At 36.5% G+C, this 23,904-nt stretch overlaps 1 protein-coding gene across 2 annotated transcripts in view; it reads left to right on the top strand.

Annotated features, from left to right (window-relative positions):
• Positions 1-1,288: 1,288 nt before the first annotated feature.
• The window catches only part of Tnfsf4 (TNF superfamily member 4), a 114,105-nt gene continuing 91,489 nt past the window's right edge, over positions 1,289-23,904 (top strand). For both annotated transcript variants that reach the window (XR_782459.2, XM_010635607.2), the window contains exons 1-2: positions 1,289-1,395; positions 20,902-20,944. The gene's annotated coding sequence lies outside the window, so the exon portion shown is untranslated. The remainder of the gene's footprint in view (positions 1,396-20,901; positions 20,945-23,904) is intronic.

The raw sequence follows: 23,904 nt of genomic DNA, 5'->3' as shown, positions 1-23,904 counted from the left end.
ACAAGTACCATAAGTTGATAAACATCTCTATTCACACAGATACTCATTCAAATCTTTTTGGAACAATGGCAGGTTTGATATTGTGATTTAGTCACATCTTGAAATTGTATTCCAAAAATATTCATTATAATTCCATCAGTGGTTAAAATAGTGTCCTTTTTAAATTCTTTCTTACAGCTACTTCGCATACTTTTCCTCTGGTACTCAGGTTAAACTGGGAAAAATGAGAGCACTGATTCCTTTGCTTAAAAACAGTTCCTTAATTTTAAATTTTATTTTCAGAGCATGTTTCTTTCTTTCCAAAAATCTCGTGCTTAATCTTTTGTTTGGAAACAACATGATAACATCGAATAGCCTGGGGTTGAAGTTGGAGTAACTGATCTCAACCTCTGTTGCCTTCACTTCGCAGTAGTCTGCTTGTGGTCAATCTGGACTCCAGTTTCCTCATCTGTAAAATTGGTATGAGAGTGACCGAGAGGCTCACAGGAGAATAAGAGCAATAGTGTGATAAACAGTAACAATTTGCAGATATGCTGCTTTATCTTTCTCTTTCCCCTGCTTTTCTTAGGGGAGCCACAAGAACTCTCTCCTACCAGTATCCTCCTCTGTGAAACAGAAAACGGAAATAATCTCTTCCCTTCTACATCCCAGAGGTTTGCTTTTGTAGCACTCTCTTGGCAAATGCATGTTAAAGCATATCTTAAAGAATGGGGTCCTCTACAAGCACTAGCTATATTTGTATTTTGTTGCATGACAGCCCTAGACTAGATTTTTCAGGGAGGACATCTTCTTCCCTCTTTTTAAATAAGGAGATCATTTAAGATGCGGTGACTTGTACATGGTTTCACAGTGCTGAACTATTTAAGGCCCTTAATTCTCTTGTTTAAGTTAAAATGATCTTTGTGTTTTAAACCTTCTGTTCATAAATTCCACACCTCACACAACCAATAATGAAAAGTCAATGAATATTCAAATTACTTCCTTTTATGGGACTTTTGCAATTAAAGTTGGATTGAATGATTTGAACGCTGAGTCTGTACAAGGCAGGTACTGGGTGAGGAACGCAGGTGTAAATGAGAAGCCAGGGCCCCTGCCTGTGTGGAGTGCATGCTCCGTGGTGAGTTAAGGGGGTAGTAAGCTGAAAAAAAAAATAGGAGGAAGCTAGTAAATGAACAAGTTTTAGGTAATGATAAACATTTCTGAATCAAATGTAGCGTAGTAACATGGAGGAGTCGCAGCGTGATGACGTGTGATGGGGAGGGAGGATCCAGCTACGTCATCACAGAGGGTCTTAGTGGAACTGAGGTGGTCAAGGAGGGCAGGCACTCTGTCGTCCGCATTGCCTTCCCGTTTCATGTTACTAGACCAGCGCCGGGAGACAGCAGTGCTCAGGAGGTATTCATTAGCGCACTCATGCTAAGATCAGGAGCTGTGGGACTGTTTAGAATTTAGAATGCTTTTGCTATAAAAATTAATACCAACAACTGCCCTTGATTTTGCTCTTGTTATGTGCGAGACGTTACACTTAATACTTGAATTGACTCTTAACGGCAGCCCAAATAATTAGTTATCCTATTACCTCATATATTTTTTTTTTTTATGGTACGGGGGATCGAACTCAGGCCTTTGAGCTTGTGAGGAAGGCAGGGGAACCACTGAGCCAAATCCCCAGCCCTTACCTCATATTTTTTAGATAAAAGTTGTAGGGACATTTATGGTAAAAGGAATGGGACTTTATATTTAAACTTTTTAATATTCTTGTTACTTCTTTTAATTTCAAGCACTTAGGAAACATTTGACTCCATTGTTAATATTAGTCAAAATATTGGTAAAGGTGATGCTGTGACTTACCTAATGCTCTATCAAAATATATTTGTTAAATTTCTATGTAAAGGAAAAAATAAGAACCCAGATGGATTATATAGGTGCAAATTTCCAATGATGAATATTATTATATTGTATACTTTAAATGTACCAATAAAATTAATTTTAAAAAGTTCTATATAAAGGAGCTGGAGATGTCACTGAGGGAGCACTGTGCCTGCCTGGCAAGTGCAAGGTCCTGAGTTCAATTCCTAGTACTGGAAAAAAAAAGTTCTATATAAAAAGAACACTTCATCTGCTCAGTTCATCTGTTAGTTATTATTAGGTAACAGAAAGTCTGAGTTGAAAGCAAACTTGGAATTCAAATTACCCAGAAATCCTGTTTTATAAAATAAAGAATTAGTTTCTTTTTTTGCATGACTGGATATTTGAAGTGAAGTTTTGGAGTAAATAAAAAAACAAGAATGGTCACTCTTGCTGGGCGTGGTGGCGCATGCCTGTAATCCCAGCACTCGCCTGTAATCCCAGCACTAGGGAGGCTGAGGCAGGAGGATCGTTGTGAATTCATGACCAGCCTGGGCTACATAGTGAGTTCCAGGTCAGTCTCAACTACATAGTGAGACCCTGTCTCAAAAAAAAAAATTCACTGTTTGGTAAGCACACCAGTCACTATTTCTCAAACACTATTTGCTTTTCATAAAAATTATAGTAACATAAAAGTCATGATCCCCACTTCATTTTTAAAAACATGAAACTCAGAGCCCAGAGAAACTCATTCAAGGTTACACTGACAGTACATGGTATATCCACCATCCTTTCACTTCCCAAGTAGGGTCAATTCATGGAGAAAATATTTTAGAGACCGATCAGATAAATTTTAACAGTTTGGATTGTGTTTTTATTCATCCAAGAACCGCAGAAATTCTAATGATTTTTATTCCTGAGGATAGGAGAAGCCCTCCACTCAAAAATAAAGGGCAGAAAAAAAATTTTCATTATGCGTTTCCATTAATGCTTACAGCAGCATCCACACAATGGCCCACAAAATCCAGTTCTACTTGGACAGTGAGATACCTGACTCAGACGGAAACCTGACAGAGACTCTCGGGGAAACCCCAAACTGAAAATCCCTTTGTGTCAACCAAGCGCCCCAATGACTTTTGAGACTCCACCAAGGGATGATAAAATGCAATTGTAATACAAGTGGCAGATTAAATTCTTTCATGCTTTCTCTTGATGACGGAGGATTTCTGCCTCTGATATTTGCCTTTCCTCTTCCTTGGAGGAAGCTCCAACTGGAGAAATCCCCAAATATATGTAGGCTAAGGATAAAGAATTGTGAGGTTGCTTGGTCTTCCCCCAGGGGTTTAAAAGACCAACCTTAGCTTTTATTCTATTATCTATCTATCTATCTATCTATCTATCTATCTATCTATCTATCTATCTGCCTACCATCTATCTGTGGTAGAGGCAGGGGATTGATAATGAACAGTTAAGAAAATAATTAGTATAGCCCAGGCACTTATTAAACTCATTTAAAAAATCAGTAAATGATGTCTTCCAGAGACTGGATAAGCCAGCCTAAAAGCAGCTGTTTGTCCATGTGGCCTTTTGAGGATATGTTGAAAAATCACTGAAACCTTGTAGCTAAGGAGCTCCTGACATAGTACTGCTTTCCCACATTTTCTAGTCTACATATTCCTTTCAACCCCACATTTGGGGGAAAGCTGGAAACCTGATTTATCCACTTGCCACATTTTTAGAAACAGATGAACTCTGCAATTATTACTACAAATTTAATTCGTTTCTGAAAAAGACAGCACTTATGGATCATCCCAGAAAAGGCCTTAATTCCAGATTCCTAAATTAGTCAGTTTAAGAGCATGGGTTCAAGAGCTATGGAACTTTTTTAAAGCGCAGTGCAATTTAGGAGTCAGTTGTTCTAAAGCAGTAGAAATCTACATCAAGAAAATATTGAAGAGTAGGGTGTGTGATGGTGCACCCTTGTAATACCATCACTCATGAGGCTGAGGCAGGAGGATTGCCATAAGTTCGAGGCCAGCCTAGGCTACATAGTGAGTTCAGAGCCAGCCTGAACTACAAAGGGAGACCCTGCCTAAAAAACAAAACAAAAATGCAGGAAAAACCTGTCAGTTATCTGAAATCATGTAAGTGTCTTGCTTTGAGCTCCCTGGGCCAATGTTTTGGTATGTTCTCCAAACACTTGTATAGCATCACTTTTCTAACCAAGTGTCTGTACCCTCTTTGATCATCAAATCAGTGTAATAATAAGACAAGACCAAAGACATTTACTTGTTTAACTGAAGAATATTGGGAATGTGCTGTTTTCTGTGACTTGAATTTACACTCCCTATTCTAACTCTTTCCCAGGATATATTCCTGCATGTAGACCTACTGTCCCATCCTGTGAGCACCCTTTTGCTCTCTGCAGCCCTCACTGAGACAAGTTCTTTAAAGGCACCGTGTGACACCTGTCACACTGTCTGTGCTTGTCCTAGAGAAGGTTCCACTGGAAATACGGCACGAGAAAGAGATGTGTGTGAAGTATTTCCACAGACACTGCCTATAGGAGAGTGAAGGCAGTAGCATTTGTGATTAGGAGAGGGAACAGGTGAAAGGCAAAACAGTCACAACACAGAATGAAGATCCTGCAGATGTCTTCGATAACTGTAGGCAGCTTCTTGAGAATCCTACAACAGGAGGCAAGAGACTTGGACCTTTTCTCTACTTTCTAGTTGTAGGATGCGGGTTGGTCCTGGGAGTGAAACAAGTCTTTGGGCAAGGCAGGTTTCCTAGGCTGAGGGAAATTCCTAGAGAATCAAGCAGCTGTAGATTGTCAGCTGCCGTGGTACTCCCCGAAGCTGGGTATAATATGGACCTAGTCCAATCCTGAGTGCAGGGGCCTGGATGAAATGCTGTAGTATCCACGGCCGTATTCAAAAATGTTATTAAGTAAGTGATATCATAGTACAGCCATTTCTCTAAGTGACTTGTAGTTTCACAAATATGAGTAGACTATTCCAATAAATTAAGGACATATCACACTACAAAAGTATATATAGTTGTTAGTTTAGAAGCATGATTTTTAGGTAACTAGTTCTTATACAGCTACTAGGTTTCGGAGAAAATTATATTCTATGGATTTTCTTTCATCTATACAGTGTTACCAGCTTAAAGAGACTGAGACTTGAGTTAAGAGAACGGGGTTCTCATGAGAGCTCCCTCACTTTCTATAGGAGACATATTGTCATGTCTTTGCTCTGGTTTCCTCATCAGTAAGTTGGCAAAGATGATATTTTGAATGACTCATTCACCGGACTGTTGTACACTGCATTAACCCCTTTTCCATTGCTGGGATAAAATGTAAAGGAGAAGTGTATTTTGGCTCAGAGTTTCACCCCATGTTTGGCTGGGGCTGGTGGAAACAGGAGAAGGCATGGCAGTGGAAAAGTTGCTCAGCCCATGGCAGCTAAAAGGCAGAGAGAGAAGAGAAGAACCAGAGGCAGGAACACACCCTTCTAGGTCCTGCTTCCAGTGATCCACCCTCCAACCACGCCCCACCTCCAACAGCACACTCAGCTACCGAACTCATAAATGGATGGCTTCATTGATGAGTAGAGCACCCCAATGACTGAATCACTTTCCAAGCACCTGCCACTTTTAGGGGATATTTTAGATCTAAACTATAACTTACACAGTAACAAAAAGGATGCTTCTTAAACCTTTTATAAATTGCCATCGAACAGCCTATAGAAACTTTGGCTGTGAGAGTCCTGGGTTGGCCAAAGAGCCCCAATTAGCATGAGGAGCCCCTGGAACTTCAGAATAGGGCAGAGTGCAGTATGGGTGGCACAGGCGAAGAGGAGCGGTGCAGAGTATTGAAAAAGGAAAAGGAGAAGAAGAAAGATTGTATTTCCCTGAGGTGCCAAAGACCATCTCTTCCTACTCCACCATCTCAACTTAGGCTGGCTCAAATGAAACAACTTCAAAAGAAAACAGAACAGAACAAAGCACTAAAGAGACAAACAGGTCAGGCAGCCATATTATATACATTAAGTAAGCCATTCTTGATCTTAGAACATGTCTTCACCCCCTTCATTCTTTCACCAGGTAAAGAGTAATCACATTATTGGGAGGGAAGATAAACCACTGTGTTTGTTTGGGTCTGGGGTTTTTGGCTACAGTACAGAATCTATCACCTCCTCAGCACCACTTTGACTCAACTTTTTCACCTGAAAGCAAGTGGGTGTTCATTTCTAAGTCTCTCTTTATCATACATGCTCTTTTTTGTTGTGGTCATGGTTGCTTTGGTCTCATTTTTTAATCTTTCCTTGTGACAACCCTCTCTTAGTCCCTGTCCTGAAAGTAAGTGATCATCCTTTAGGTCAGGGTAGGGTTAGCGTGGACTTCCCCAGTCTCTACCCTTAGTATCAGAAATGTTTGCTGTGAATGCTCAGCTTTTTCAACTCTGATGGTGCAGTTGGTTTAATTAAAAAAAAAAGAAAACTGGAGAAAATGTTATGTTCTCAACTCCAGGGAAGTATAGTTGGATGATTTTCTTCTAGTTGGAGGCCTTGCCAGTTGACTGGCCACATTAAGAATTTTCCCCTTCTATGCCAGAGGCTTTCTGTTTTGCTTCTCTCCCTCCATTCTTTCTCCCAACAATCTATCTATCTATCTATCTATCTATCTATCTATCTAATCTATCTATCCTGCTATTCACCCATCTAATCTATTCTTTTGTGATGAAGAAGTCAACCTAGACTGCACTGCGTATTTAATATTCTTTCCTGAATCTTTCTTAATTTTAGCTCTGACTTTACTGCCTCCTACCTGGGACCCATACTGTTTTCTGGTTTGGCCTCAATCTCTGAAAGTTGGTGACTGGTCAGCAATTTCAACAAACCAGTAGGGCAGATGGAGGTCAGGCCTGACTGTGCTCTCTGTTATTTCAACATTTATGGGTTATTTGAATCAACATTCAATCCCGATCTTGCCAACAGCATATTTGTTTTATGCATATGGCACATATTGTCTGGGAAACCTGACTTTATTCTATCCTTCCCAGATCTGGCCTCCATATCAATCTTTTCTTTTCTCTGTATGGCCGAGTAACTCTCCTTCCCCAACCCCCATGTTTCTTGATGAAAACAAGATGTAGCATATCAGTAGGTGGCATGTGAATATAAAGGAAGCATTTTTCTCATGGAACCCTGTCCTGATGCCATAATGGTAGGCCAGAGATCTTTCCTACATCCTCCAGGGTCATCATACACACCCCACCCGAATATTTTCTATATCTTCCTGCAGTAAACACCAGGAGGGCAAACTCTTCTTGCTCAACATGCATCTCTAGAGTCTGCAGCACAGAAATGTTAAGGCATATTTGTTCATTAATTCAACTTTGGAAAATGTGAGCTCTCTTCCAGTTTCCTGCGGAGAAGAAGAAGTAGTAATATTTGTCTCTCTGGGGACCATTTACCTTAACTCTATGGCATATTGGGAAGCAGTAGGAGGGCATGTTTTCTGTTGGGTTGGGCATGTGGTTTTGCCTAGATTTTAATCTGTGGTCTTTTAAAAACTGACTTTATTAGAATTTAATGAGTCTGTTTAAGATTACAGTTGGAGGAGTTTTGGTTAATGTCTACACATATTTGGCTATCATTTCAATTAAAATATATATACAGACAAGTTCCATCACCCCCCAATTTCCTTCTTGTTCTTTTGTCCTTTGTAGTCATTTCCTAACCCCGTTAATCTGCTGCTACTACAAGGTTAAATCTGTCTTATGGATAAATTGAAACAAATATATGTATTCCCCCTTTTTTGCCTCTTTCATTACCAGCATAATTTTTTAAAGTTAGTTTTATTGGTGCATTTTAGGTATACATTATTATGACATTCATCATTGGAGATTTGTACCTTTACATAATATATCTTGTTTTTGAGAAGCATCCATGTTGTATTAACAATTCCTCTTTACTACATCACATCATTATTTGATGGGATGGATTGCAATTTGTTTATCCATTTATTTAATTATGAATGTGTTTTAAAATGTGACTAGCATGAACAAGCTGCTATAAACGCACACATACTGGTTTATGTGTGCAGATATAGCTTCATTTCTCTTGGTTAGTTACTTAGGTGTGGAATTGGTTGGTTACACGGCAAATGCATGACTTTACAAGAAATGGCCTAGGTATTTTAGAAAGTGATTGTATCATTTTCAGTTCCTCCTAGCAACAGATGAAGCCTTCAGCTGCTCACCAATACTTGCTATCATCAGTCTCTCGAGTCTTAGCCATTTTAGTACGTGTGTCGTGGCATCTGACCATGTCTTTATGCTGCAGTTCTCTGATGATTAATGACATTGAACATGTTTTCAGGTGCTCATCAGACATTTAATTATTGCAGTACGAATGTTCAAATATTTGCGCACAAATTGGATCAGTTTTCCTTTTAGCATTGATCTGTGAGACTTATTTATGTATTCTGAATACAAATTGGTCCTGCCTATTTGTGACTTTCCAGTTTGCTCCATTAAGAGCAGAATATTTATTTTTTTTCCTATTAAGTTTATTGGTACTTTTAAGGTATACAATATAGTTGCATTAATCATGGGGATCTTGTACCTTTACATGATGTATCTTGGTTCTTATTTTTTCCCCATTTCCCTGCTCTCCCTTCAACCCCTCCACCCTTCCCTCTTTACAGGGACTTTGTTTCCATTTTTTAATTTTCTCATATTTCTTCCTTTCTCTTCTTTCCTTTCCCCTACCCCTCCCATTTCCCCTTTAGAACTTCTCTTACTATTTCACAATATTAATTGTACATTTTGATCCTTATTTACACTTTTAGTTTTCTACACCAGAGAAACTATTTGGTATTTACACGTGTGCCCACTTATTTCACTTGAATATGGCCTCAATGTGCATCCACTTAGCTATAAATGTCTCTAGTTTCTCATTCTTTATGGCTGAGTAGTACTCCATTTTATAAAAAAAAAGACCACATCTTCTTTACCCAGTTTCCAGTTGATTGACAATTGGGCTGTTTTCAAGCTTTAGCTATTGCAAGCTGTGCCACTGTAAGCATGGATAAGCATATATCAATGTGGTATGAGTATTTTAATTCTTTTGGGAAGATACCCAGCAGAGGAATAGCTGGGTCAAATGAGACCTCTAATCCTAGTTTTTTGAGGTATCTCCATACTGATTTCCACAGTGGTCTCTCCATACTGCAGTCCTATCTTCAGTGGCGAAGGGCTCCTTTCTCCCCACAACCCTGCCAGCATTTACTATTGGTTGATTTCTTTGTTTCTTTTTTTTTTATTGAGATTATTGGTACTTTTAAAGTATAAAGTACAGCAATATTCATCATTGGAATCTTGTACCTTTACATGACAGATCTTGGTTCTCATTTTTTCCCCTTGTCCCTTCCCTCCCCGCCTTACCCCCTCTACCCTTTCCTATTTACAAAGACTTTGTTTCCATTTTTTCCTTTTCTCATATTTTTTCTTTTCCCTTATTTCCTTTCCCCTACCCTTTCCACTTCCTCTACACCTTTAGGTTTATTTCATGATAGCAGCCATTCTTTCTGGAGTGAGGTGGAATCTTAGTGTTGTTTTCATCAAGAGAGTATTTTCATTTCAATTTAGTTTAGTTTATCAATTTTTGTCTTTTATGGTCATGATTTCTGCATTTTAAGAAATTTTTGTTTACCCTAAAGTCTCAAAGTTTTAAAAAATGTTTTCCTCTAAAAGTCTTATAGTGTTAGTGTTTATGTTTAGGACTATGACCTATTTTGAGTATATATATTTTTACATATTATGTGAAAATAAAGAACAACAGTTTGTTTCTCACAAATTGGATACCCACTATTCCTAGCATATATTGAATTTCTTTTCTTCAGTGAATTATCATGGTACTATTTGTTGAAAATAAATCAAGTAAATGTATGTGGGTAATATAATAGATCTCTGTATTGAATATTCTGTTCCATTTATCTATAAATGTACTTTATGCCAATACCATACTGTCTTAATTATTGTCATTTAGAATTGTCTCACAGTCATATAGTGTAAGTTATTAAAAATTTTTTTAAAAAATCAGGGGTAGGGATTTAGCTCAGTGATTCCATTGCCTGCTTCACAAGCGCAAGGTCCCAAGTTCGGTCCCCAGTATCAAAAAATTTTTTTTTCATATTTGGTTATTCTAGGTCCTTTATGTTTCTATGTATAATTTAAAATCAGTTTGTGAATTTCTACAAAAATTATGCTGAACTTTGATCGGAATTTCCTAAGTCTACAGATAAATTTGATAACTTAATTGGGAATTCCAATCCAGCAACATCTCTCTTTTTTTAGAAATTTAAAAATTTTCCCTCAACCATGCCTTATCATTTTCAGTATGCAGGTCTTGCAGATTTTTAAAACTAAATTTATCCCTAAGGACTTCATTCTATTTTATTCTATTATAAATATTTTTCTTTGTTTCAGGATTCACTTGTTGCTAATTAGAAATACAACTGATCTTTTAATATTTCCTTTTGTAGAATTGATATTGCTAAAATCATTTATTCTAGTAGAATTTTTAAAATTGTAGAGTCCTCAGGATATTCTATATTCATTAATTGTTTGAGAATGAAGACAGTTTTACTTCTTCATCTCAAAACTGTTGCTTTAAATTCTTTTTCTTACATTGGTGCCTTGGCTAGGATTTCTAATACAATATTGAAAAAATATTCAGTCTTTTAACATTAGCCACAAGTTAGAAACTTGTTCTTAGGTTGAAGAAGTTAGCTCTTCTGTCTGTAGGTTGCTTATCATGAAAGTGTGTTATATGGTCTTAAGTGTGCGTGTGTGTTTGTGTGTGTGTGTTTCTGCATTAATTCAGATGACCATAAGGTCTTCTTTCTTAATCCTATATGGGGAAGTATGTTATAACTGATATTTGCATTTCTGAGGCAAACTCCACTTGATTTCATGTATTGTCTTTTATGTAGTGTGTGTGTGTTTCTGCATTAATTCAGATGACCCTAAGGTCTTCTTTCTTAATCCTATATGGGGAAGTACGTTATAACTGATATTTGCATTTCTGAGGCAAACTCCACTTGATTTCATGTATTGTCTTTTATGTATAAGCCTTAATTTTTTTTTTTTGGTACCAGAATTGAACTCAAGACCTTGCACTTTCGAGGCAGGCGGCAGAACCACTAAGCTAAATCCTCAGCCCTTAAGCCTTAATTTTTATTTGCTAATGTTTAGTTATTTTTGTGTGCATGTTTGCAGGAAACTGTGGTGTGCGTGTGTATCTGTGTGTGTATTTTGTAGTAACTGTCTGTTTTTGGTATTGGGGTACTAGCTTCATGAAAGTGGTTGGGAATGTTCTCTATTTTTCTAAGTGTTTGTGTGAAGGTGTTAGTTTTCTCATTTACTATTTGATAGAATTCATGAAGCTATTCAGACTTTGGGGCAAGTTTTTTTAAAAAATAAATTTACTCATATATATATTCTTGGATTTATGATTTTATATAATTTTCATGAAGGTTGGAAAGTAAAGCCTCAAATCTTTTCCTTTTGTAACTCCAATAAGCTTATGTTAGATTGCTTGATATTGTCCTTCAGGTCACGGAGGTTTTACTTTTTCTGTTTAAAAAAAAACAGCTCTAATTCAGTTTGGATGGTTTCAATTGCATATTTTCACGCTCACTGATCTATTCTGTGGTATCTAATTTGTTGTTAATGTTATTCAGTGATTTCTTTCAATTCCTATATTGCATTTTTTGGTTCTTGAAGTTTCATTTGGCACTTGTTAAAAATTTCCATTTCTACTCTTATGTTCAACTTTTCTTTTCTCGTCTTGAATGTCTTGTTTTCCAATTTTCTTAGTATTGTCATTTCTTGGCTGCTTTTATCATTTTCTTCCCTTCTGGAAGCGGGTCATGTTTTCTTGCTACTTGCATGTTTAGTAACCTAAAAGAGTAATTTTTATTAGACGCTAGACATTATGATTATTACATTGTTGAGATGTGGGTTTGGTTCTCTTTTTTAAAGAGTGTTGGAAAAATTCTGGGTAGTAGTTAAATTACTTGTGAATCATTTTTATTTTGAAGTTATCTTAAAACTTTGAGGAAGTTTAAAATTGCCTTCAAGTTAACTTAAAAAATTTCCAACCTATGTGAATTCTGGGAATTTTCATCTTAGACCTGTCCTATAATTCTTGGCCCAGTTTCATAAGATTTTTCTTTATATACAGAGTGTCTAGAAATGGATTCAAGGAGACCACTTTGCATATTTCTAAAGTTGTTTCTGTGCATTATTCTCTTTTCTCCAGTAGTCTGGCTTGAAAAATCTAATATCTTCTGTCCTTTCTCACCTACAGCCCCCAGCTCCAGAGCTGTTTTCTGTCTCTTGAACTCAGTGAGATGATCTCTGCTTGGCTTCCCTGTGTCTCTGTCTCTCTCTGTCTCTCTCTGTCTCTCTCTCTTTCTCTTTCTCTCTCTCCACTGTAGTCTGGAAATTCATTCAGTTAGAAAGCCAGGGTTACATAGAGGTATCCTAATTTCTTTGCTCTCTGATATTACAGTTCTGTGCTGTGTATCATTTCCTAAAACACTGTTAACATTGTTTCATATATTTTGTATAATTTTACCAAGATTTATTCTAGGAAGACAAGTTTGGTTCTAATTATTTCATCTTAGAAGTCCTGACTTTAAACATTTAAATAATTTTTATTCTGAGCTTTTAGTATATGTGCTGTCGAAGTGAGCACTATTCTGAGCTTTTAAATTTCCCAAAAAATAGTTTTAATTTTGAATTTAATTGCCCTGTGAATGTATTTCATATAACAATAAGTATTAGAAATTTGTTGAACTAATGTCTTACTAACATAAACATATCACTTGAATTTGTGAAGAAAGGCTATTTTCTAATTGTTGGGAATGGTGTCTATAAATGTCTGTCAAATCAATCTTATTAATGGTATTAAAATATTTTATAACTTTACTTTTTGTCTAGTTAGCTATTTATTGACAGCTGTGTGTTGAAATGTAATACTGGGTGCTAGAGTTATTGATTTTCTTTATTGTTCTATCAATTAAAATTCATTTTTATTAGTGCATGTTTCCAGTACATCATGAATACATTAACGCTGGGAGGTAGTACGTGTGCATTACAAATCTTGATTATTTTTATGTACCCTACCCCTTCCTTCACTCCTTGCTCCTTCCATCTCTTGACCCCTTTGCCCTTTGAAAAATATGTTCCCACTTCCTTTTATCCATTCTTCATTTTCCTCTTTATTTATATTTTAGGTTTTTCATGTAAGAGAAAACATGTAATATTTAAACTTGGGTGTCTGGCATTTCATTTAGCATTATGGTCTCAAGGTGCATCTCTTTTCCTACAAATAAGTCAAGTTTATTTTTCTTTGTGGTAGAATAGTATTCCATGTATGAAAATACCACATTTAAATTATCTATTAATCTGTTGATGGACATATAGGCTGCTTCCAAGATTTAACTATTATGAACTGTTTTGCTATAAGCATAGGTATGCACATATCACTATAATATATATATATATTTTAACTCTTTCAGGAAGATTCTTGAGGGGAAATAGCTGGATGAAATGGAATTTCCAGTTTTAGTTTTTGAGAAATCTCCATGCTGACTTTCACAGTGTTTGTACTAGTCTACATTCCCCACCAACAATATAGAAGAGCTCCTTTTTTCACTGCAACCTCTCCCGTATTTGTTAATATTTCATTTCTTGATGCTGACAATTTTTTCTGGGGTAAGATGGTATTTCAGTGTTGTTTTAATTTTCATTTTTCTAATGGTTAGTGATTTTGAGCATTTCTTAATGTATTTATTGGGCACCTGTACTTCTGAGAAGTGTCTATTCATTTCATTTGCCCATTTTTTGATGGAGTGTTTCATTTTAAGATCTTTTTAAGTTTCATTTTTGAGTTCTTTTTATATTCTAGATCTGAGTCTTCTGTCTGAAGAATTGCTGGCAAACTTTTTCCCATTCTGAAGGTTTTCTCTTCACTCTATTGGTTGTTTATTGTGAAGAAGTTTTAAAATTTGTTATGATCTCATTTGTTGATTCTCAGTGCTATTTTCTGTGCATCCAAAGTTCTATCGTTTTGAATGTATTGGTTCTGCTCATCCAGGAACAGGGGACATCTTTCCACTTTCTGATGTCCTCTTTGATCTATTCAGAGTACTATAGTTCTCATTGTAGAGGTCTTTTACTTCATTAGTTTAATCCTTAAATATTAACTTTTTATTGATGCTGTTATGAATGGTATTTTTTTCTACTTTCTTTTTAGTGAGTTCAATATTGGTTTACAGGGATGCTATTGATTTTTGTGAGCGGATTTTGTATCTTGCTACATTGTTTTGGTTATTAATTTCTAAGCCTTTGGGTGGAATTTTTTGAGTTTTCTATGTACAGGATCATGTCATCTGAAATAATGATAATTTGACTTCTTTCATATATATCTATATCATCTATTTCTCTCTCTCTCTATATATATAAATATATAGATATATATATCCCTTTTATTTTTTTTCCTCACTGAGTTTATTGGTACTTTTTAGGTATACAATACAGTTACATTCATCATTGGGATCTTGTACCTATTCATGACAGGTCTTGGTTCTCATTTTTTCCCCTTGTCCCTACCCTCCCTTCACCCCCTTTTCTCCTCCCCATTTTATTTACATTTTTTCATCTTCTCCTATTTTTTTCCTTTCCCTTATTACCTTTCCCCTACCTTTCCAACTTTCCCTATACTTTTAGCCCTTTTCTTCCTATTTCACATTGTCAATTATTTCATTAGAATCTTATGTACTATTGTAGTTTATTCACGCCAGAGAAACTATTCAGCATTTATACATGTGTGACTTTTTTTTATTTCTTTCTTTTACCTGATTTCTCTGGCTAATGTCTTGAGGATTATGGTGATGATAGTGTGTATCCTTGTTTTATTTTTGATTTTAGAGAGAAAGCAGCAGGTGTGTCATAAATGTCTTTTATCAGATTGAGATAAGGTTCTTTTTTTTACCTGTTTTCTTCAGGTTTTCTATTATGAATGGATGTTGGATTTTCTTTTTTTGTCTATTTAGGTGATCGTGTGATTTTTGTCTTTGTTTGTATTTATGTGATGGATTATATTTACTGATTTGCACATGTTGAACCACACTTGCCTCCCTGGGATGAGGCCTACTTGGTCATGATGTATGATCTTTTTGACAATATAGTGCCTTCTGTTTGCCAGTATCTTTGTTCAGAATTTTTGCTTCTATGTACATTAAACAGATTGGCCTGCAGTTGTCTTTTTTGGTTGTATTTTTGTCTGGTTTTGGAGTAAAATGTAATGTTATTTTTCAAAAATAACTTTGGGAATACTTCTTCCCTTTTGATTTCATTAAAGAATTTAAGAAATATTAGAGTTAGGCATTCCCTGAAGTTCTTCTAGAATTCAGCATTTAATCCATCAAGACGTGGGCTTTTCTTACTTGGTATATTTTTTATTACTGTTTCAACTTTATTGCGTATTGTTGAATTATTTTGGATTTTAAATCTTCTTGGTTCAATTTTGATAATTCACATCTATCTAGAAATATATCCATTTCTTCAATTTACTGGTGTGCAGGTTTGTCAAGTAGTTGCTAGTAATATTTAGGATTTTTGCGGTATCAATTTGATTTTGCCTTTTTTTTTGGTAAGATTGGCTAAGGATTTGTTATTTTGTTTATTTTTTCAAAGAACCAACTCTTCATTGATTCTTTGTATTTCTTTAGTTTTTTCATCGATGTCTGCTCTGATCTGCATAATTTTCTTCCTCATCCTACCTTTGGGTTTCAATTGCTCTTGTTTTTCTAGTACTTTGAGGTGCATCTCTTGTACCAATCTGGCATTGTCTTAATTTCCTCAGTTTTATAATATTTTGATGTCGGATAGTGTATCAGATAGCTTTATTCTTATTCTGCAAGATTGTCTTGGCCATTATAGTCTCTTATATTTCCATATAAATTTTAGAATTAGTTTGTCAAAATCCAGAACAAAACAAAGCAAACCCCTGCTAGAAGTTTAGTTTGGGATTGAACTTAGTCTATATTTCAATTTCAGGTGAAATAATAACAAATTTGAATTTTGTAATCTACTAGTTTAGTATAGTATTGTATTTACTTCTTTAATTTATCTGAGCAATATTTTGTTATTTTCTAAGACTACTTTGTTAGGTGCAAAAAGTTAATTTTTCTTTTTACTTTTCCATGTCAGTGATTAACAGGCTATTTTTTGGGGGGTAGGGTGCTAGGGTAAATATTGCCAGGTCTACAGGTTATATAGTCTTTCTTTTACTTAGCTCTGCTGTTACAGAGTGAAAGCAATCATAGACAACATTTAAACAAATGACATGTCTGTGTTCTAATAAAACTTTATTTGTGAAAAGCAGTGAGCCTAACTCAACCTATAGGGTGTGGTTTGCTGTCATATTCTGATTTTTGAGTTCTTTATATATTCTAGATAGTAGACCTTTGTCTGAGGAACAGCTGGTAAAAATTTTTCCCCACCTGGTGGGTTGTCTCTTCACTCTATTGGTGGTTTCTCTCTTGTTTTTTTTATACCAGGGATTAAACTCGGGTCCTTGCGCTTGCAAGGCAGGCACCTGAATTGTTGATTTCTCTTGCTGTGCAAAAGTTTTTTAATAAGATGAGATCCCACTTGTTGATTCTTTGTTCTAGTTCCCAAGAGACAGGTTTCATTTGTAAAGTCTTTCCTATGCCAATGTCTTTAGGAGTTCTTATTCCAGCAGGTTTAGGTTTCTGTTTTAATATTTAGATCTTGGATCCATTTTGACTTTAGTTTAGTGCCTGGTGAGAGATAGGGGTCTAGTTTTAATCTTTGGTAAGTTCAGACCCAGTTTTCCAGCACCAATTACTAAAGAGGCTATTTTTCCTCCAGTGAGCGTGTTTGGCTCCTTTGTCAAAGATGAGGTGGCTGAGTATATCTGGAGTTGTTTCTGCATCTTTTAATCTGTACCATTGATCCTCAGGTCTGTCTCTTTTCTAGTACCATGCTGTTTTTAACACAGTAGCTTTGTAGTGTAGTTTAAGTTAGGGATTGTGAAATGCCCTACCTTGTCTTTGTTGTCTAAAATTGCTTTTTCTATTCTAGGGCTTTTCTTTTATGTCTATTGTTTTAGTAGCTTATCTTTGAAATTTTACCATTGTGTTTATCAAAGTTTAACTTTCCTGGGCAATAAAAGTACCTGGACTATTTTAATTCCACTCATTTTCCTGTTGAAAATGTATTATTATCATGCATTTACTATGACCTTTATTTTAAAATGTTTATTATTATTATGGTTTCCCTATAGATAAAATGTTTGTTTAGTTTTGCTTTTACCTTGCTCCTCATTTTTCTTCCAGCATCTTAGACTTTTTTTCAAGGAATAGTTTCTTATTCACTGAATGATAGTCTTGGAATTCTCTTTATTGAAGATTTGTTGGTGGCAACCACTAGTTCTTATTTATCTGGAAATGTCTCCAGTTTTGAAAGATAGCTTGATAATATACCTTTCTTGGTTGCAGTTATTTCCTCTTCATACTTTTTTCCCCCCAGAACACCATGAATTGCCTGTATTTCCATATGCAGCCACATTTCTTCACTTAGTGGTTCTGAACAGAAAGTGGGAGAGGGCAGGTGGTGCCAGGAGGCCAAGCCCACCAGTCCTGGGGTCTGTTGCACACAAAGCTCCTTCTTAGTCCCCACTGAACACCTGAGAAGCAGCAGCACCGAAGCCAAAGTCCATGCCAGGCCGGGTTCTTTGCTTCAGGTGTCAGATTCTGCACTAGACCCAAATAGAGGCAAGAATAGCTTCTCAAAAGCCCATGTAAACCTTCCAAAGTGAAGCGGGCATGGGAAAGGGAACCATACAGAAAGTCTGAGGCTCTTTTCAACCTTACCTTATGGTTTCTGGACAAAGGAAGGAAGGAAGGGTCATGGAAAGTATTGGGTGGTAATATTGTGACAAGGGAGAGAAGGAAGGAGGAGGAGGAAGGAAAAAGCAGCACCCCTCAATCAAGGTGGGGAAGACATGGGGCAAAGCCCTGAATTCCTCACTGCAGGCCAATTTCCATGAGGGAGAGAGGTAAAGGTTACAAGTTATGCTTCAGCCAGGGATGTGAGTAGAGGAGAGTGGGCTAGGTCGATGGCTTGGAAGGGAGTTGTTTAAGTTATTTAAGACTTAAAAAAGAAGCCAAGGTGCAGTGCCAAAAGCACCCCCCACACCCAGCAGTAGTACCTTAGGCTGTGATGTGAAACCTTCACATCTACTCAAGGGGAGTTGTTTAAGTTATTTAAGACTTAAAAAAGAAGCCAAGGTGCAGTGCCAAAGCACCCCCCACACCCAGCAGTAGTACCTTAGGCTGTGATGTGAAACCTTCACATCTACTCAGCCAACTGCCCTAGGCCAGAGGAAGCAGGGAAGGGGAGAAGGCAGACCTGGGTCCTATAATTAGAGCAAGGTGATTGCGTGATGTATATTTTCACAGTTGAGACAGATTTGTCTCACCAGTCATGATAGGAATCAATGACTTTTTTGATCCCTGAAGTTCAACAATGTGGACAGTGCTTGTACTTTTTTTTTTGTTTTGTTTTTTGAGACAGGGTCTCACTATGTAGTTGAGACTGACCTGGAACTCACTATGTAGCCTGGGCTGATCTTGAACTCAGCGATCCTTCTGCCTCAGCCTCCCGAGTACTGGGATTGCAGGTGTGCGTCACCACGCCCAGCCTGACAGTGCGTATACTTGACATGACAATTTGTTATATGTTTCAAATGGACAAAAATTAGCATCATTTACAATATCTTAAGAAAAACTGCCTTTGAATGGGGGCTTCCTTTCCAGTACTTCCAAGTCTACAAGACATAACTAGAAAATGTGCTACCGTGGAAAATGAAGATTGCTTAAATTGAATAGGGGGTAGGGATGGAGGTGAAGTGCCTGTGGGTTTTGTTTATTGCTGTAACATGTCTTTCAGGCAGTTGAGAAAGTTTCATATTTCTTTAGGCATCGCTAAAAGGCAAAACTCTAAAAGAACTTTGATGCTGTACGAGTACTTTCATTTTGCTTGCACTGATATGACACCTGGGTTCGCCACTCCATTAGAACTGTTAACTTCATTCATAATAAGTTTTGTTACAAATCTTACAAAGGGGGATGCTTCTGGGTATTTAGGTCCACCTTATATTTTAAGGTTATGCATTCATTTTTCATAAATCGTTCTTGGAGGCCCAATATCTATCCCTGTCCATCTTGTGTCATATGTTCATCGTCCTCTAGATCCCCAGCTAACTGTGCCATCTCCTACTCCTTTCTGTCATTCTGTGAGTTCTTCCAACATTCAGAAATTGCATTCCTGAGTCTGTAGGGTGGCTGCCATCTTGTGTCACTGTAGTTCTTATCACTTTGATTCCTGCTATGTCCTCTATCCTCCCCACACTTTGAAAATACTTCTTTAATTTCTGTTGTTACTATTGGAAAGTCAGCTATCAGTTTAATCTAGTTATCATCACTTTGTAGGTAATATGTCTTTTTTTTTCTCTCACAAACTCCTCAAAAGTACTTTCTATTTCTAAAAGTCCTATTTTCTACATGTGTCTAGATATTTTTGATAGCTTTATATTTCTCATTTATGTGACTCCATTTCTGAAAAGGGTTCACACACAGTTATACTATATGATATATCTGCTAATTCTAAAATTTTAAGTAACTAGTTCCCAAAATATGCTGCCCACCCAGTTATGTGTTTATTAGTAACTAGGAGGCTAAATTGCCAAAATTTGTTGAAATTAGTCTGTGAGTATTCTGAGGTCATAAAGTAGAAGTGCTTTCCTCTAAAAAGAATTTTTGGTCATTTCTTCTATCAACCAAGAAGCAGTAACAACTGGGACCATTTGCATCTCTTTCTAGGTTTCTGGCTTTCTGTCTCTAACTTAGATGAACTACCATGATGCTTAAGTTTCTCAGTGAACTGAAACATTGATCAAAACAACTTGAAGAGGATCTTATATTTTTCTCTTGTTTATGATTCATTGATTCCATTCTAATTGCCATTCACTTTTTTTTTGGACATAGATTGAGGGCAGATAATGAGTGCAGGGTTTGTTGGTTGGGGATTAAGAGTCATATTAAATATACATCCAAAAGTCTATTTTATCCAGGACTTAGTCGTTGTGTACTAGGAAGGTCGTTCAGAGTACATCGTCCACTATAGCAACAAAAGTAGTGGTCTCCGGGAACAATGTTCAGTTGAACGCAGAATCAACAATTCTTTTTTGAACTGGTAAAGGAAGGTAGTCATCAGCACAATGTCCTGATAGGTGTGGGGCAGATTTGCTGCTCAAAGATGTTTTTGTATTTGCTTATAGTGATGCCTGAAGTTCACATGCTTCCTCTCTTTTAGGGTAAAGCAGTTATTACTTAGTAAGTGGAAATTCCTGCTAGGTTGTTCTCGGCAGTTGCCATATCAAAACTGTGATCAGACACATCACTTATACCGTAAAAAGAATTTATTATAGAAAAAATATGAAAAGAGGAAAAAATGGACAAATTCCTGCTAGGTTGTTCTCGGCAGTTGCCATATCAAAACTGTGATGACACATCACTTATACCGTAAAAAGAATTTATTATAGAAAAAATATGAAAAGAGGAAAAAATGGAAAGAAAGTCTTTGTAAATAGGGAAGGGGTGAAGGGGGTGAAGGGAGGGCAGGGGAATGGGGAAAAATAAGAACCACGTAAAGGTACAAGATCCCAATGGTGAATGTAACGGTATTGTATACTTAAAACGTACCAATAAACTCAATGAAAAAAATCTAGCAATCTGTGCTTCTTTTATGGATATCTTCTTTGTTATCTTTGGGGAAAGTTAAGAGCTGAATTAGAATGAACAATCTTGTTTTTCAACAATTCATATCAATTTTGTTTCCTCCACCATTATTCTGATGATTCCCTTTGGTCATTCTTTTTCCAGAATTTGCTTTCATGAAGTGTTTGACAACATCAGGTTAATATCTGTAAGTAGCTAATGTAGATTTTCTTTCCAATCAATAAATGTTTTATTCCAAAGACTTGTTCCTTAAATGGAGGGTGTGGTAGATTAAAAAGATTAAAAATTCTTTGGTACTTTCTCCCTGCAGCAACACAGGTCCCTGTTTCTGCACCTTGACCTTGGATAAAACCTGTTAATATTGGACTAATAAAATTTTAAAAAGTGAAACAAAAAGAATTCATTGCATAAACAAAATCAAAGAATCATTACATGTACAAGCTAAAAGCAACCTTAAACTTCATAAATGGTAACTTTATTGTACCTATTCTATACATGTTATATATAATTTATAATGAAGAAGTTCAAATGTTTGGCCTAAGATCCTAAAGCAGGCTTTGGAACCACCATGAAAAAAACCAAGTTTTGAGAAGAAGCTTGTGGGGCATTAGGTGAACATGAGAGGATTTGGAGACTGACACATCACATCTAACTCTGTCGCTTAGTGATGTGTGACTGGGGGAATTCTCATTCTCTCTGTACCTTAGTACCTTAGTCTACATTTCACTGAAGTGGGGATAAATTTAGCACCCCTCACAGTATTGTTGTGAATATTAAGTGAGATAATGTGTGTAAAGGAGCTAGCAAATGTCTCATGCATAATGAGTTCAGTAAATGCTAGCTGTGGATATTGTGGTTACTCTGTCCCTGGTGCTGCAGACCAAACTTGATGTGAAGAGCCTTTGATAAACATATCGACCCCCTGGAACAATCAGAGGGAGGTGTGGGTTACAAATTTAAATTTGGATTTTTAACATCATAAAGACCGATGAAGTCCTTCCCCTGTGTTTATCAATCTTGTATTTGTAAAGGGGATGTAAAAAGATTTAAGATGTCATGTACATGTACCAACTACCTACAATAAATGTGATCATTATATGTCACAAACATGAACTAAAATAGTAATAATAATAATAATAACAATAGTGATAAGAATGAGAATGGGAGGAGGGGATCCAGAAACAGAAGGAGAAAAGTAAGGGAAGGGGGAGGGAAATAAAAAGCATCAAGGTATGTCAAGTACATGCACACACTTCCCGAGATGAATGTAAACACCATGTACTACAAACATGTACAAATAAAAACATAAAAAAAGACAGAATTGACACACCATGGATGAAGATAAAGACCTATGGCAGAAGCTCGAGTAACATTAATATTTACACATTTACCCAGAGAAAGTGAAGGAAAGTAAGAGTGTCCAAAGATCTAGGGTGGGGGGAAGCAGGAGAGAGCACAGCCTAAACCTAGGGAAGGGAAAGTTTTACAATTGCACAGAAAGAGTAGTGTGATTTTGAGGTGTGTGAAATACTCTCTGTCACCATTATGTCCTTTTTATATAAAACACAAACTGTGCTTGTGACCTACAATTAATTAGCTGGCTAACACTTGAGAATCAGTGGAAATAACAATTTATAGAGTTTTTTAAAAATATAAGTAAAGTAGCTACAGTTTCTTGTGGGGTAATAAGAATTTCTCTTGAAAATTTCTTCAAGATATTTTGCCAAAAGGAAACTTGGCCTATTTTTTTTTTTTAAATGCAGCCACTGTAGCTGATCTTACATTAAGAGAGGGGTTTTCAGCACTTTTAGTAGGAAGCTCTGCCCGTCACTTTTTCTCCACTTGCTAAGTCATATGATTATGTCAACTTATTTCAAGAATGCTTTGGGTAGCTGGAACATGAATTCTGGAAATCTCCTGCCCTTCCTAGGCTTACTATTTCCCAAACCCCAATTAGAACTGAAACATCATTTGTGTTGAAAGATGGTTTCTTCACATTATACAATCACTTTCATGTTCACTGTGATCCATCATCGTATCTGATTTGTTAAGATATATGTGCAATTTTTTGAAGACTTTGTCTCCCAGTGAAAATCTTATTGAGCTCTGCCTCTTAGATAGAAAGCCTTTTAGTGCTGTTCCTGGGAATGACAAAAATAAGGGTGGTCGATTTACTTAATAGAGACAAAGACCAATGTTATCAGAGTAAATCCGCTTCACTGGCACCTGAAATAAATGGGCTTAAGAGAAGAAAAAAGACTTTCTTACCTACCTCAGAGAGGCTAAAGAGAACTAGAAATGCATTATTTTGAAGGAGCAGCAGGAAGGATATAAGATTCAGTAATTCATTTATCATTTAAAAATTAATTGACAATACTGTACTGAACATTGTGTGAGATATTGTGGCGATGTCATAGTTGAGAAGATATATGAAATCTTTGGATGCATATAACGGAGAATATAGAAACATATTCTTAATTGTCTGGAAAGTCTGGAGAAAGTGAAAATGAGCTTTGGAGTCTCCCACTTAACTGAGAGAATTTCGATGTGAATTTTCTTAGATGAGCACACCTCATTAGTTACTGAATTCAGTCGGGCCTGGCTAAGAAGAATTCAGAACTGCAGTCATATTCATATGTTGCCTGGGATTTTTGGTGGTGTTGTTTTACCCCTAGCGTTAGCTTATCTCTTATATTCATCGTGCTATGTCTACCTTCCTGGAGCTTGGCCACATAGCACAATGGTTAAGAGTGTGAATTTTGGAATCAGACCGAGTATCTGTGTATCACTAGTCAGGATACTTACTGTCCCTGAATTTCAGTTTCCTATTAATTAAAGGGGGCAATAACAATAGTTACTTCACAGGACTCCTGTGAAGACTAAGAGAAATGAACACTGGAAGCTTTTAGTGTAGTCTCTGATACACAGTCAGTGTCCACCCTCAGACATGGTGCTGATGCAATGAAGTATAAGTTCACCTTGTATTAATCACACTTCTGAGTCACAGCTAATAAAAATAGCTATCATTATTCATATACAGCACTTGCAAGGCCCACCTTACATGTCAGTTGGCAGTGTTTCTTCCTAATTGTCACACTTTTCTCATTTTTTTATCCCTGTGGCTTAAACTGTGAAACAGACCATTCC

The sequence above is a fragment of the Fukomys damarensis genome, unplaced genomic scaffold (assembly GCF_012274545.1).
Source record: "Fukomys damarensis isolate Sample0158 unplaced genomic scaffold, DMR_v1.0_HiC HiC_scaffold_11, whole genome shotgun sequence".
Taxonomy (NCBI): Eukaryota; Metazoa; Chordata; class Mammalia; order Rodentia; family Bathyergidae; genus Fukomys; species Fukomys damarensis.
The sequence above is the reverse complement of the archived record's forward strand: the minus strand, read 5'-3'. Positions and strand labels throughout refer to the sequence as shown.